Source organism: Bos indicus x Bos taurus, chromosome 12 (genome assembly GCF_003369695.1).
Source record: "Bos indicus x Bos taurus breed Angus x Brahman F1 hybrid chromosome 12, Bos_hybrid_MaternalHap_v2.0, whole genome shotgun sequence".
In the NCBI taxonomy this organism is placed as follows: Eukaryota; Metazoa; Chordata; class Mammalia; order Artiodactyla; family Bovidae; genus Bos; species Bos indicus x Bos taurus.
Window position 1 is genome coordinate 34553182 of NC_040087.1, and position 15702 is coordinate 34568883.

Below are 15702 nucleotides of genomic sequence, written 5' to 3' on the forward strand. Positions count from 1 at the left end.
AGCTTAATTTCTCTGGAATTAAAAATAACAGGAACCTATTAACAACAGTAATGAATGCAAGAAGCACACATTTTTATTTATCAAATATGCCTTGACACTTCTGCTTCCATTTATTATGAAGTAACTTGAAGCAGATCAACATGCCAACTTGAGAACAAGCAGGAAAACTACATTAAACGATTTGAATGCCCTGGAGACCTGTCAGGGTGATGAGAGATTGAAGGATCAAGGTCCCAGAGAGAAGACTTTAGAGATACATGAGACCTTCCCAAGAGTCATTGTTCTCTGAGCTTTTTTCAGTTTGTCCAGACGTCAGAACCAAAGCTGCAGGCAGAGAAATGCTTATAAGAGGTACCAGCAGAATGTCTGGCAGAATCTTAGGACTGGAGACAAAGAATCTGGAGTTTAGGACTTCAAAACAGCTGGAATTGAGAAGCTCAATTCGGGGTGAGATGAAGGATCTGGAGATGTATTATAGTTTATGTTTTTTGCCTAGAGGCGTTTATGGAATTCTTGAGAAGATAAGCTCAGCAGAAAGCCACTGAAAAAAGTAATAGAATTTTCTGAAATTGTTGGGAGATCAAAAAATGTTATTCAAGCACGATAAAGGAGAAAAGGTTCTCTGTTAGATGCCCCAGGCCTTGGTTGGGCCAGCTGAAGAGCGAGGTTCTAGGAATGAGTGAAGGACCGAAATGGTGCCAGCATACCTTCCAGCCCAGTTCGGTCGTGTTAGTCCTCTTTGATAAAAATGATGTGCCTTGACTGAATCTCACCACCAGAGGGTATATTGTAACATTTCTGGAGGAGGAGAACAGTCTTCCATAGGTAAAATCTAACTCTCAATAGAAAATTAACAATCACACCTAAAAAGCAGAACCAAGCAGAAGAGTAAAAAAAAAAAAAATAGTATTAGACTTACAAATAACCCAATTAATGAAAGTGTGATAAACAGACCTTAAACAACCATGATGTAGAATTCACAAAATGGTGATAAAAACCCTTGAATTGAAAAATGCAAAATTGGAATTCAGAAGTTAAAAGATAGGGTCTCCGACAGTGAGGGCAGAGCAGAAGAAAGACTGAGTGAACTGGAAAATAAACCAGCAAACATTTTCAAGACTAAAAGGTGGGTGTAAGATAGAAAGAGAAAAGGAAAAAGGATATGGGTTATAGTGAGCAAAAATGAAATAATTCTCATCTAGAACTGCCTTAAACTAAAATGAGAGCATTCAGAAAGATAAAAAGTCTTTGGATGGAAACACAAAAATGCAAAAAGGGATGAAGAGTAATGAACATGTAAACATATGAGAAAATACAAACACATACCGAATATGAAACAACAATCACCTATCATCTAGCATGATTTAAGTATGTAAAAACTAAGATGCATAATAATATAAGGGTGAGAAGAAGTTATATGTAATTTTTCTAAATTCTGTGGAATAAAGAGTTGTGTGGGAAGCAAAGTAACTACTACACATTAGTATATTATAACCAATATGCATGCAGTATCTGTTAAGTTATAGCTAGATATACTTTAGTAAAATTACTAATTATATTGTTCTAAAATAAACTAAAAAATCAGATTTTAATCTCTGTGGTAATCAATACAAATGGTAAAAATAATGCAAGTCAATACTGGCAAAAAATTGCCAATTAATCCCAAAAAAGATAAAAAGAAAGAATAAAAGCAAAGAACATGGGAAAAATATGAAGCAAATAGTAAAATGTGGGACATAAACCCAAATATATCAGTAAATGTAAATGGCCTAAATTCTCCAAGTAAAAAATAAAGATTGGCAGTTTGGACAGAAAAAAACAACTACATATTACTTACATAGCTTTAAATCCTTAAATTGAAGGCCACACACCCTATATGTAATAATAAAGGAAAATAATTGAATGGATAAAAACAACAAACATTATTTTAAAAAATAAACTAGTTTAGCTAAATAAAATTAGGAAATGTAGGTGATACAATGAGATGAATTGTAATTTTTTAGTTCAGCATGTATTCAGAAAAAAAAATAGAATTTTTCAAACATAACGTATCTGTCAAATGGATTTAATCCTTCATTAAAATTGTTGTGGTAGAAAATTTAAAATAACTTATAGACCATCTATTAGAATTAACAAATTTAGTAAGGCCTCTTTATATAGATTCAGTTTTTCTACCAGAAGAAAACAAGTAGAAATGAAGTTTAAAAGGATAATTTATAACAGCATAAAATCAAACTTCTCAGAATAAATTTAATAAAGAAATTTCGTTTATGGAGTTTAGAAATGGAACGCTAAGCTATGTTCTTGGACAAAAAGTGTCAATATTGTAAAGACATCAATTATCTCTAACATTCATATATAGATTTAGCAGAATCTGTCCAGATTCTAGCAAAGTTTTTCTTATTTCCTCGGTGGAAAATAACAAGAGCTTTCAAAAGTTTATTGAATACTGCAGAAGGGCTCCAAATAGCCAAGAAAAATCTTGAAAAAATACAAAATTGGAAGATGGACACTAATAAATACAAAGTCTTAAAGTGAATGACTTGGGGCTTCCCCAGCGGCTCAGCTGTAAAGAATCTGCCTGCAGTGCAGGAGACACAGGAGACTTAGGTTCGATCTCTGAGTTGGAAAGATCCCCTGGAGGAGGACATGGCAACCCACTCCAGTATTCTCACCTGGAGAATCCCATGGACAGAGGAGGCTGGCAGGCTGCAGTCCACAGGGTCGAAAAGAGTCAGACATGACTGAATCGACTGAGCACGAAAAGTGAATGACTTAAGACAGTATGATACTGATGCAAGAACAGATGAGAGACTAAGAGAACAATGCATATTTCAGATATAGACCTATATATACAGACCTGTTGATTCATGATTTGCTATGTAATAGGGAAAGAATGGTGATTTCAATAAATGCAATTAGGTGAACTGATCCTTGCAAGAAAAATAAATTGTTCTTGACCCTAACCATAGTGTATATAAAATCAGTGCACTATATACTGTACTGTATAGAAAAATCAATTCCAGGTGGATTATAAATCCACACAAGGATGGCAAAACAATAAAATGTTGAGACAATGCCATAGGAAAATATTTTTGTATCCATGGAGTAAGCAAAAAAAATCCTTGAACAAAAAGTAAAATACTGGCATAATGCAAAAGATTAATAACTTCAGTTTCATTAAAATAAAAATGTATTAATCAAAAGAATTAATTAACTGAGTAAACCTGCAAGTCATGCAGCATGAAATTTAGCAATACACATAATGGAATAAAAACTTGTATCCAGAATGTATAAATAACTCTTAAGGAGAAAAACAAAAAGAAAGAAGGAAAAAATGGACAATCAGAATTAGTAATGTGAGGCACAGGAAATTTAGTAAACATTTAGCAAAATAAGGACTGTCAGCTAGTAAACACATTAAAGAGAAGTGAAAGTGAAAGTGAAGTTGCTCAGTCATGTCCGACTCTTTGCGACCCCCATGGTCTGAAGCCTACAAGGCTCCTCCATCCACGGAACTTTCCAGGCAAAAGCACTGGAGGGGGTTGCCATTTCCTTCTCCAGGGGATCTTCCCAACCCAGGGATTGAAGCCAGGTCTCCCTCACTGTAGGCAGACGCTTTACCATCTGAGCCACCAGGGAAGTCACAGGCATTTGTTGTTGTTGTTTGGTTGCTCAGTTGTGTCCAACTCTTTGTGACCCCATGGACTGCAGCCCACCAGGCTCCTCTCTCCATGGAATTCTCCAGGCAAGAATACTGGAGTGAGTTGTCATTTTCTTCTCAAGGGGATCTTCGTGACCCAGGGATTGAACCCATTGTCTCTTACATGCCCTGCATTGGTGGGCAGATTCTTTATCCACTGAGCCACTTGGAAAACCCTTTCATTAACCATAAGTAGTGAAGTCACTCAGTCGTATCTGACTCTTTGTGACCCCATGGACTGTAGCCTACCAGACTCCTCCGTCCATGGGATTTTCCAGGCAGGGGTACTGCAGTGGGTTGCCATTTCCTTCTCCATTCATTAACCATGACCTAACACAAATCAGGCTTCAGCCAGATAACACTATGTATCTACCAGAATTAGCAAACAAACAAAACAAAACCTGAAAACACCAAAAGTCATATATAGGGACGTGAAGGAACTGAAATTCTTGTTCACTGTTGGGAAGAGTGTAGACTGATAAAACCACCTTGGAAAGCCAGTTGGTACTGTCCAATAAAGCCAAACACACTTCACCTGGAATTTCACACCTAGGCATGTATCCAGTGAAACATCTTCCCATGTGCTATCATCCCCCAAGGGAAGTTCATCAAAGTGTTGTTTGTCCTAAATGGAAAACAATTCCAAATTTTCATCAACAATGGAACAAAGGATAGAATATTTTTATATTTAGACAAGTAACTGTGGTGTTGGAGAAGACTCTTGAGAGTCCCTTGGACTGCAAGGAGATCCAACCAGTCCATCCTAGAAGAGATCAGTCCTGGGTGTTCATTGGAAGGACTGATGTTGAAGCTGAAACTCCGATACTTTGGCCACCTGATGTGAAGAGCTGACTCATTTGAAAAGACCCTGATGCTGGGAAAGATTGAGGGCAGGAGGAGAAGGGGATGACAGAGGATGAGATGGTTGGATGGCATCACCGACTCAATGGACATGAGTTTGGGTAAACTCTGGGAGTTGGTGATGGACAAAGAGTTGGACACTACTGAGCAACTGAACTGAACTGAATAGTATAAAGCGTTTTGAACCCCTAAAGCGTTATAGTAACTGAAAGAAGAAGACACGAAAGAGGACATCCTATGTGATTTCCACATAAACAAAATTTAAAAATAAGCACAATTAATCCATGGTGTTAGGTGTTTGAACAGTGTTGACCCCTGTGGGAGGTGTTAGAAGTTATGGTGGTGGTTTTCCCCTGAAGAGGCTTTCCCTGTGTTCCCGTGATTCCCACGACAAGGACGGAATGGTTTGCCATGAGAGAGACTTCAGCTGCTGTGAAAACAGATGTGATGAAATGGAAAGAGTCTTGGAAACATCTAAGTCTTGGGCTTTGGCAGCCTGGATGCACCGCTGTGTTTCCTGAGGCTGAGGTGTTCTGTACATCCTTATATCTGTTACCCAATCAGTTCTCTAATTGGCTGCAACTGCTTTAAGATAGTTTTCTGACCCACGCAAGTGAGTGAACCTTAAGTAGGACCCCGGTTGCTGGGAGACAGCATCAGTGGTGAGGGACTTTCTTCTGTTCACTGTGGGGCAGTCCTGCTGTGTCCAGGGGATGGTGTGTCCCAGAGGACTGGCCTTCAGAATCCTCCCTGGAAATTCTGGTCTGGCCATTGGGATTGTGGGATGCATGTTGTGTTTTCTAGTACCAGGAGGTAGAAGGAGGGTATGAAGCTGGCTGAAGCCTGGTCAGGGAGCAGCAGGCTGGAGCAATAGGGGAGGAGAGGCGGGCCAGACTCTAGACCCTGAGCCACCCGAGTCAGGGTGCTCACAGGGAAGGAGCCTCAGCTTGTGTGCTTCTGCCAATGACGTCTCTGCTCCAGCTGCCTTCACATTAAGCTTAAAACTGTTAAGCTTCCTAGAGATGTTAGAAATGGACATTTTAAAAGACCACTTATGTATTTTCTTAACCAAATATGAGTACCTACTAAGCGATAGGCTGATTGTCTGGTGGAGAGACTTATCGATGTTAGCTGGAGAAAAGGATGCGAGAAGGGGCCGAGGGAGAGACGGCGAGATGATGAACTGATGAGCTCTTGATTTCATGGCTTCACGGGTTTCCTAATCGTGGTGCTCCTCATAGTTTTGTATCTTATGTGGGGGAAGGTTCCCCTCCCCCCAGCCAAGTATCAAGTGGAAAGCTAGGGTTACAATCGCAGTCCAGTTGTCACTTTACTAAATGCAGCTGTTTTCTGTTATTTGATAGCAATGACAAATCACTGAAATATTTTCAAATATGCAGTGTGCATGTGTGTGTGTGTGTATGAAATCTCACCTCTTACCCCGCCCCATCATCAAATCCAGCTATAAGAATTTGGGGCTTTTAATACTGGCCATTTTTCCTTTGTTGAATATTCTTGTTGATTTTACCTAATGGCCTCTGAAGTTATTTCTGGAAACAATTTAAGAAAACAAAGAATTTCAATGAATTTTAAATTACAGTGCTAGATAATGTCTTAAGCTTGCCCAGCGCAATCCCACTCAAGGTAAAACAACTTTAGATAAATAAAAATGGTAGATTCAGAAAGAATCAAGACAAAACCTTTGAGCCTCGTGGTAAGATTCTGTTCACCAATTTCCCTATAGTCCATTTAGAACTTGTACTTCATACATTATAAATGGTATTTGTAGTTACAGTGAATTTTGTAGTTATAATCAATAGGTTAAAATCAATATCTACAACAAAGATTATTTCCTAGTTTCATGAACTGAAAAGGCACCACCAACCTTTCTTGGTTGGAGATTTCTCCCTCTGTGTCTATCTGAGGACATGGAGATGGAAATACAGAGAAAACCAACCTTCAGTTGCTGAGTAATCATTCAGCTACCTAAAGATATCAGGTTTATCTCGAAACACCTTAAAAAGACTTATTATGCATTTAATAGTGAAAGAATCAAATATACACAGAATGAATAACCAGTTGGTATTGTGATATTGGAGAAAAGCTTGAATAAATAACAAGTGCAGGAGTTCTTTGGAATCAAAACCCCATGCCATAGGAAAACAGACATAAATGCTTCTTTATATTGCCTTTAGCTCCCTAGGTATGTAACCTAATATCCTTTCTCAAAGCCCAACAATAACTATATATTTATTTAAGCTCTTACCAATGTAAATGAGTTACCAATGCTGATCTCCAGAACTGGCAACAAGACGTTTAATAAAATTACGTAATTAGAAGGAATTCTAAGAGGAGATCTTTTCCATCTCCCAGTCTTGAAATAAATACTATTCTAAAAAACAAGACCAAAAAAAAAAAAAATCCAGAAAAATGCAAACAATGAGTTATCTGACAGTAGATTTTGTGTGTTCATCTCTGAAAACCAGTACCTGGAACAGTATCAGTCCTCAATAAATGTTTATAAAATGAATGATTGCAAAAATAAAAAAGGTATGTGGTGGAAGGGTTTAATTAAACTTGACATAATTAAATGTAAAATCCGCATTCTCTGTTTTTCACTGAAATATATTAATTGCCAGCATATTAATATATTAATTGTATGTATCTTAACAGCCTTCCCAGGTGGCGCTAGTGGTAAAGAACCAGCTTGCCAATGAGATAAGCGTTCGATCCCTAAGTCAGGAAGATTCCCTGGAGGAGGGCATGGCGACTCACTCCAGGATTCTTGCCTGGAGAATCCCATGGACAGAGGAGCCTGGTGGGCTACAGTCCATGGGGTCACACGGACTCAGACACAACTGAAGTGGCTTAACATGCACACATATATCTTAACAATCCTCTCTATTTAATTCAGACTTTCAGAGGCTGGATTTTGCTTTAGTAATGAAATACTTAGTCCCACCAATTTTTTTTTTAAGAAGAAGAAGATTGAAGAATATCTGAGCCTTAAACTCCCAGTTTTTAGCTATTATTTTTATAGTTCTAGATTTTATATAAAGGTTCTGAAAAAACATTTGTATAGGAATTCTTGATTCCTTTCCCACCCAAGGACAAATATACAAAGGAAAGGTCTTATTTTTTTGTCTTTTTGACTGTACCGTCAGCGCTTCTGTGTCTTCGCTAAGATACTGTTTCTACCCAGAGCTCCAGAAGTTAAACAGTTTTTCTGAGAGTTCTAATTTCTTACGCAGAATAGATTTTGTATTCCAACAAAGAGTGGCTTTTACGATTTCTCTCCCTTCAGCGTGATGAATAATTTTCCAAATTTATTCTCAGAGAAGTTTTTTTCCCCTCTACTCTTTTAATGATCTTCTCTGTTCTCTTTTTAATATTCTAGAGGATTTCTCAAATCACATGAGGTAAAGTAAAATGCAGCCACTGACTCACTAGACAATCACGTGAGAACTGTACTGATTTTTCTGCTATACACTATATTATTTTACATGTCCTTTTACACATGCTTCTAAAATTACAGCTCCTTAGTACCTGTGTGTGTCCTTGCAAAGCCGTAAAAATTAGGGGATTATGTCTTACTAGAGTGTTGCAGGGGCTTAGTAAAGCTCCAGAGATCACTATAAAAAGATGTAAGGTGGACTGAGATTGCTGGGCTGGGGTCTGGCGGTAAGCCTGCCTCAGGAACACTAGCATCTCCTTGCATTTGCCCCTCCAGTTGGATCGCTGTCGCAGCTGGATACTGCGTGAGCTATTTTTAGTTCCTTTATAGGATCAGCACTCTTACTGCATGCTCATGCAGTTTGATTTATTTTTCCTTCGTAAATCTTCAGTCCTCTGTCGTCTTCTAATTTCTCAAGTTTAATTAGCGATCTTTCTTTAACAAGGGAAGTTCTTTCACTCACTCCGTTCTATTATTGCAGGTCTTTTAGGGAAATTTAAGAGCCAGGAAAGCTTGGAGGAGGGATGAAGTGGGAGGCTGGAGTTATAAGATGTAAGCTTTTGTATATAGAATGAATAGACAACAAGGTCCTATTGCCTAGCACAGGGAACTATATTCAGTATTCTATGATACAATGTAATGGCAAAGAATATAAGAAAAGAATATATATATGTGTATGTATGACTGAAGCACTTTGCTGTACAGAAATTAACATAACATCATAAATCAACTGCACTCCAATAAAAAGTATTGATTAAAAAAGTCCAGGAAACTTCCTGCCTCAACATTTGTACTGAAGCTGCTCTTACCAAGACCATTAATGACTTCTTTGACAATAAATGCTAAAGATTCTTCTTAAGTGTATTATTTCAACTGAAGTATGGTTTATGTACGGAGAAGGCGATGGCACCCTACTCTAGTACTCTTGCCTGGAAAATCCCATGAGCGGAGGAGTCTGGTAGACTGCAGTCCAAGGGATCGCTAAGAGTCAGACACGACTGAGCGACTTCACTTTCACTTTTCACTTTCATGCATTGGAGAAGGAAATGGCAACACACTCCAGTGTTCTTGCCTGGAGAATCCCAGGGACGGAGGAGCCTGGTGGGCTGCCGTCTATGGGGTCGCGCAGAATCGGACACGACTGAAGCGACTTAGCAGCAGCAGCAGCAGCAGTAGCATGGTTTATGTAAGTGACATCAACACCTTAAGTTTACAGTTAACTGAGGCATTCCAAATGAATACATCCCAGTGGGGACATGGGACATTTCATCACCTTGGATAACTGCCTGGTAACTCTTGTTATCAGGCCCCTTCCCCAGAGGTAGTTATTTGTTCTGTTTTCAGTGGCCATAGATTACTTTGTCTATCCTTGAATTTCATATAAATGAGTCCTACAGGAGGTACACTTCTGTGTCTGGCTTCTTCCATGCATCATCATATTTCTGAAATTCAACCACATTGTTCTTTTTATCAGTAGCATGGCTTCCCCCCCCCCCTTTTTATTGCCGAATATCCCATTATATAAAAACACTAAAATTTGCCTCATCCTCACATCTTAGAGTGGGTCATGCAGTCATTACCTTTTAAAGGGTCAAGTATGAATGGAATATTGTTGTTTTTTACTCATTAGGTCATGCCTGACTGTTTGCAACCCCATGGACTGTAGCCCACTGTCCTATGTCCATAGGCTTTTCCAGGCATGGATACTGGAGTGGGTTGCCATTTCCTTCTCCAAGGTAGCTGATGAGACGTTGCTGTATAACACAAGGAGTCCAGCTTGGTGCTCAGTGATGACTCAGATTGGGTGGGATAGGGAGATGGGAGGGAGGCTCAAGAGGGAGGTGACATACGAATAATTATGGCCGATTTGCATTGTTGTACGGCAGAAACCAACACAATATTGTAAAGCAATTTTCCTCCAATCAAAAAATAAAACAATGAAAAGCCAAGCATGGAAAAGAGGGATAAAAAGAAGAGTCACTCTGCAGTGGACAGACCTGACAACCCTACTTCAGCCTGGTGACCACAGTCAGTAGTGTCAGCAGTGATATATCATGTTGACAATGTGCATGGCGATCGGGTGTGATGAGCTAGCACCTTTCCTGTGTAATCGTCCTCCCGACAATATACCAGCTTCATCTTGAGAGAAGCATCAGATGAATTCCAACAGAAGGACAGCCTACAGAATACCTCGTAAAGCTGTCAGGGTTGTCAAAAACAAGGAAAGACTGAGAACTGTCACAACCCAGAGAAACTAAAAGAGCTTTGATGACCAGAGATACTGTGGGATCCTAGTTGAGTCCAGAACAGAAGGATATTAGACAAAAATTAAGATCTTAACTAACAAACTGTGAAGTTTCTAAAAAATAATGCTATATTCATTCCTTTGTTACAGCATGCAACTATGTAAGATAGTCTGCCATATGTGTGTGCGTGCATGCTAAGTCGCTTCAGTCATGTCTGACTCTGTTACCTTGCCGGCTGTAGCCTGCCTGTCTCTTCTTGCCCATGGAATTTCCCAGGCAAGAATACTGGAGTGGTGTGCCATTCCTACTCCAAAAAGGTGCACAATTAATTATCAAATGAGTAAAGAAAAAAAGCTTAATAAAATAAAGGTAAGACCCAAAGAAACAGGACATCTTAGCTATTAAAATAACCACTTTCTCTCGTCACTTTCTCTCGTCATCCATATACATATAACTAAGTTCCACCTTTCTCCTTAAATTCGGGTTGGGGTGACAGCAGGGTCCTGGAGTGTAGAATGATGACCAGAGTCACTGTTCTTTAATAAAATAAAATTTAAAAAAAAAAGAAGACATTTACTGAATACTGAGTGTGATGTATATGTGGGGGAGGGGCTCAATCGTGTCTGACTCTTGGAGTGGGTTGCCGTGTCCTCCAGGGGAATCTTCCTGACCCAAGGATTGAACCTGTGTCTCTTGCATCTCCTGCTTTGGCAGGTGGGTTTCTTATCACTAGCGCCACCTGGGAAGCTGACTGAGTGCAGTAGGAATATAAAAATATCAAGCCTGATATAAACGTTCTCAGCCAGAATCAGAATTTGGGATTCAGTACATTTTTTTTTTTTACCTCCTTATCAAGGAATAGAAAGGGGGCCACAGGAAACAGGGTGAAAAAATGTTAAAAGAGAAAGCTTAATGAACATCATTATGGTGTTACCACTTTGAGAGGCACCTACAGTCAGTAAACTGTCCCTACAGTCAGCCCTCCTGCAGTCTCTTTGGGAAGGAAAGTGACTTATGCTCAGAATGTACAAACATCTAATGAGGAGCACACACCACCAGAGAATCCAAAAGCGTGCAAGAGGAGAGTCATGTAAAGATCCAACGTGTAAAGAACAGCCGAAAGGCAGGAAGATCTAAACAGTGTCTCTAAGACAGTGTAGGCGTTTTAAAATGTACTTTTATGATTAGAAAACTAAAATATTTTTATTATTTAAAAAGCACTAGGACAATAAAGACAAGTAAAAATAATCAGAAAGGACTCAGTACTCCTACCAGAAAGATTGGAATTTTTTTAAAGTGAAAATGAAACTATTTGTTTTCATTATTGTTCTGTCACTTAAACGAACAATGCAAAGAAATAGAGGAAAATAATAGAATGGGGAAGACTAGAGATCTCTTCAAGAAAATTGGAAATACCAAGGGAAAATTTCATGCAAGGATGAAATTCCACCTAAGTCGAAGAGAATAAGGAGAGGTGTCAGGAATACATAGAAGAACTATACAGAAAAGGTCTTAATGACCTGGATAACCGTGATGGTGTGGTCACTCACCTTGAGCTTGACATCATGGCATGTGAAGTCAAATGGGCCTTGGGAAGCATTACCCTGAACAAAGCTAGTGGAGGTGATGGAATTCCAGCTGAGCGATTTCAAATCCTGAAAGATGATGCTGTGAAAGTGCTGCACTTAATATGCCAGCAAATTTGGAAAACTCAGCTGTGGCCACAGGATTGGAAAAGGTCAGTTTTCATTTCAATCCCAAAGAAGGGCAATGCCAAAGAATGTTCAAACTACCGTACAACTGCACTTATTTCACATGCTAATAAGCTTATGCTCAAACTATTACTAGGTCTATTTACTAAGTCACAGATATTTCCTTGATATGCAGTGAATGCTATATTTTGGTTGAGTTAGTCACTCAGTGAAATGTATACACAGCAGTGAAACCACATGCTCACTTTCCCAAACTCTTCTCCCTTGTTTTCTGCAGTGCTGACCTGAACTTTTTTATGCCAGCTTGCAGCCGGGTCAGGTCTCTCTCAGCCCTGCATTCCTCCATGGAATGTCACAAAGAGACATGATATATGTAAGCACCCTAATTTTGCATCTGGATTTCTGATTTAGCTTAAAGATGTGTAAAAATGTGTAGAACCACATCTGAAGAAGCAAAAGAACCCTTTTTATTTCCCAACCATCAGTGTGATTTATGATCTCTAAACTGTTTCCCGATCCCTTATTTGAAAATTGGCCACAGGAAAAAAATGGAAGAGATGCAGATCTAAGGACCCGGAGAGCTTGGAAAATGGGTATTCATGGATCAAATGCTTGGCATGGACCTTGCTGTCAGCACCTCAGGTGCATAATGCATTTCCAATTTTAAAGAGACTATTTTGATTTTGAAATAATTCACACTCAACCCTTTCTTTAGAGAGGTCTGGGTAATGGTTATACAAAAAGAAAGATATTACCTGGAATGAGTTACACCATGCTTTTCTAACTTTTCCAACTCAAGCTAATAGGAATGTCATTTTTCCATGGCTTTGATAAATAAAGCCTTGACAAAAAAAAAAGAGTTTTAATGATCTTATCCATGGCAGGTGCCAGTATCACAAGTGAGGCCATAAATCACAAGAGCACACACTGATGTTGTTAAGAACGGGCAGGGAAAATGTGAATGCTTCTGGTCAACTTTTCTTGAAATGCAACATTTTTAAACCTTGCTTGTGAGACATGTAGTCTCTGATCTGTCTACCAGTCATAGATCTAAAACAAACGACAATGCTTCCCCAAAAGTCTAGTTTGGAAACCTTTCATCTTCCGGCTCTAGAAATCATTAAGATAACCATTATGAAGGCTGAGTGTTCCTCCATGTTGGAGGGTGTTGTGGTGGTGGTTACTTCCTCTTGGCCACGAGATAAAGCCAGCAGGAGAGACACCACTCAGACTCTAGATTCCAAATCTTAGAGGTCTCAATCTCTTGGCTACACTGAAGAAGGCTTGACACTCCTGTGGTTCCTTTCCTGAAGCTCTGAAGAAGTCTCATGTTTGGAACTCGGGATCATTTCTTCATGGAAGCAGAGTTAAGATTTCAGATTCTCACAGAAGGCTTGACCAATGATGGTTCATCTTTTATCTGAAAATTGGGACTGCAGGGTTGTGAGAAAATTGGAGTGCGCCCTGGAGAAACAGGGGCTTAGGAAGAAGGTCTTCCTGTCTCCTGAGCCCCCACACACATGCACAACCTGCAGCCTCCACCCTCGAGCATTCTCTCTTCTCCAGATCCATAGCTTTTTTTCCCCTTCTTTCAGTTTCTTCCTGTCATTCAGAGAAGGGCTTCCCTGATGTCTCAGTGGTAACAAACCCACCTGCGATATAGGAGACCCAGGTTCAATCCCTGGGGTTAGGAAGATCCCCTGGAGGAGGAAATGGCAACCCACTCTAGTATCCCTGCCTGGGAAATCCCATGGACAGAGGAGCCTGGTGGGTTGCAGTCCGTGGGGCCACAAAGAGTTGGACAGAGAAGTAAGTCTATGGGTCTCTTCAGATATACTTGCATGTTGTACTGAGGGAAGAGAGGAAACCCACCAGAGATTTTTCGACAAAATAGAAAACAAGGGAACCAAAGATTAGTTACCATGTTTAGACATCCCATAGCTCTGACACACACTCAGATCCCTGATATTTTTCACCAAGATAATAAAGCTAGATGTATTTTTTCTTCCTCTTTATTAACTTCTGTGCCTTTGCTCTTAAAATGGTCATGTGGTCATTCTGTGTCTTAAAATTCCAGCCTGGTCATGCTGGGTCTACCTTTCTTACTATATATGCCAAGAAACCCTTTCTATCCTTCCTGAGTCTCATCCTTAAATCATGCAGCTAAAGACAAGCACACAAGCCTAGGAAGTAAGTCACGGAGTGCAGTCTCCTGCATTGCAGGCAGATTCTTTTCAGTCTGAGCCACCAGGGAAGCCCGAAAAAAGTCTAAATGTTGTTATCAAGAGACATTTTTGTTTTGTTTATTTGTTTACTTTTTGCTGCCTGGACAGGGACTTGAACCCTGGGCCCTCAGATTAAAAGTCTGATGCTCTACCAGCTGAGCTACCCAGGCTTTGAGGCTGAGAAGAGTCTAAAGACTGAGCATGAACCCGAGTTGCCACAGAGAGTCACAGGCCTTGGTGCCCCTTGTTGGGCCGTGGGTTCCCTGGTGGCTCAGATGGTAAAGAATCTGCCTGCAATGCAGGAAATCCAGGTTCAATCCCTGGGTCAGGAAGATCCCCTGGAGAAGGGAATGGCAACCTACTCCAGTATTCTTGCCTGGAGAATCCCATAGACAGAGGAGGCTGGTAGGCTATAGTCCATGGGGTCGCAAAGAGTCAGGTACAACTGAGCAACTTCCACTTTTCGCCTTTCACATTGTGAATTAGGGGATAAATACCTGTCTGTCTGTGCCTTGGACAGTGCATTGCCACTCACCTGCAGAGACCAAGGTTCTGAAAGAGGAAAGAGAAAATTTGGTTTAAAGACTCTAACATCTGGAACTGTAACATCGCCATTACTATTTTCATTAAAATTTTTTATGAATTAAATAGATTTCTGCTTTAAAAGGTCTCTAAGGAAACATTTGCAGTTCTGGCAGCCCTGGATATCTAAATGCTAGCAACATCTATTTTGTGAAATACAAAGCATATGCTGGTACCTACAATGGACCCCCGAAACATAGATCTATTTATTCAAGCTTTTATAATTTCATGTTACATTTTCACCTTTTAAATTTTTATTTGAAAAAAAAAAAAAAACAAAACCCCTCAAAACTGGCACCTGATGAGATTGCTTTCCTTTCTTTAGGTGAAAATTTTCATCTGAAAGATCATGGATGTTATAATAGTTTAAATATCTACTCTTTCTCCTGAAAAATCAACTTATGAAAATGTTATTCTTATTTAATTTTCTTTCAAAGTGGGGTAGGCTCCTAGCAGTAAACAAATAAAACTGGACTTGATTTTCTCTCATTGCAATGATTTTGGAGCAGAAGCTTGTGGAGGCCGTTCTATCTCCCCCAAAGCCTGTTGAGAGTGGAGTTCAGGGAAGGGCGGAGGTCACCCACAGCCTCTTCCTTCTTGTCAGGAAGCAGTGAGGGGGCAGCCTGCAGAGGAAGACCAGAGCAAATCATAGAATCATTTCTGTGGACATGGAGCAAGGGAACACAAAGCTTGCTGCTCTTCCCAAAGAGAAGGCAGTGGGTCTGTCATCAGAGCTCCAGGTGGTGAAACCCTTGCCCTGTTCATCACACCACCTTGTGTATAAAGGTGTTGGTTGAGAAGTTTATTCCCTGTTAGTTTAAGGAGTTCCTAGAAAGAGAATTATAGACTTGAAGTCTCTTTGACTGACTGAAAGAGAGAAGGAAAGAGAAAAAAGAAAGGGAGGAAGAAAGGGAAAGGA

At 39.8% G+C, this 15702-nt stretch overlaps 1 non-coding gene across 1 annotated transcript; it reads right to left on the bottom strand.

Moving 5' to 3' along the window:
• Nucleotides 1–14298: 14298 nt before the first annotated feature.
• Nucleotides 14299–14371, bottom strand: TRNAK-UUU. Its single transcript has one exon. It is a non-coding gene; the product is annotated as a tRNA-Lys (tRNA).
• Between the last annotated feature and the right edge of the window lie 1331 nt (nucleotides 14372–15702).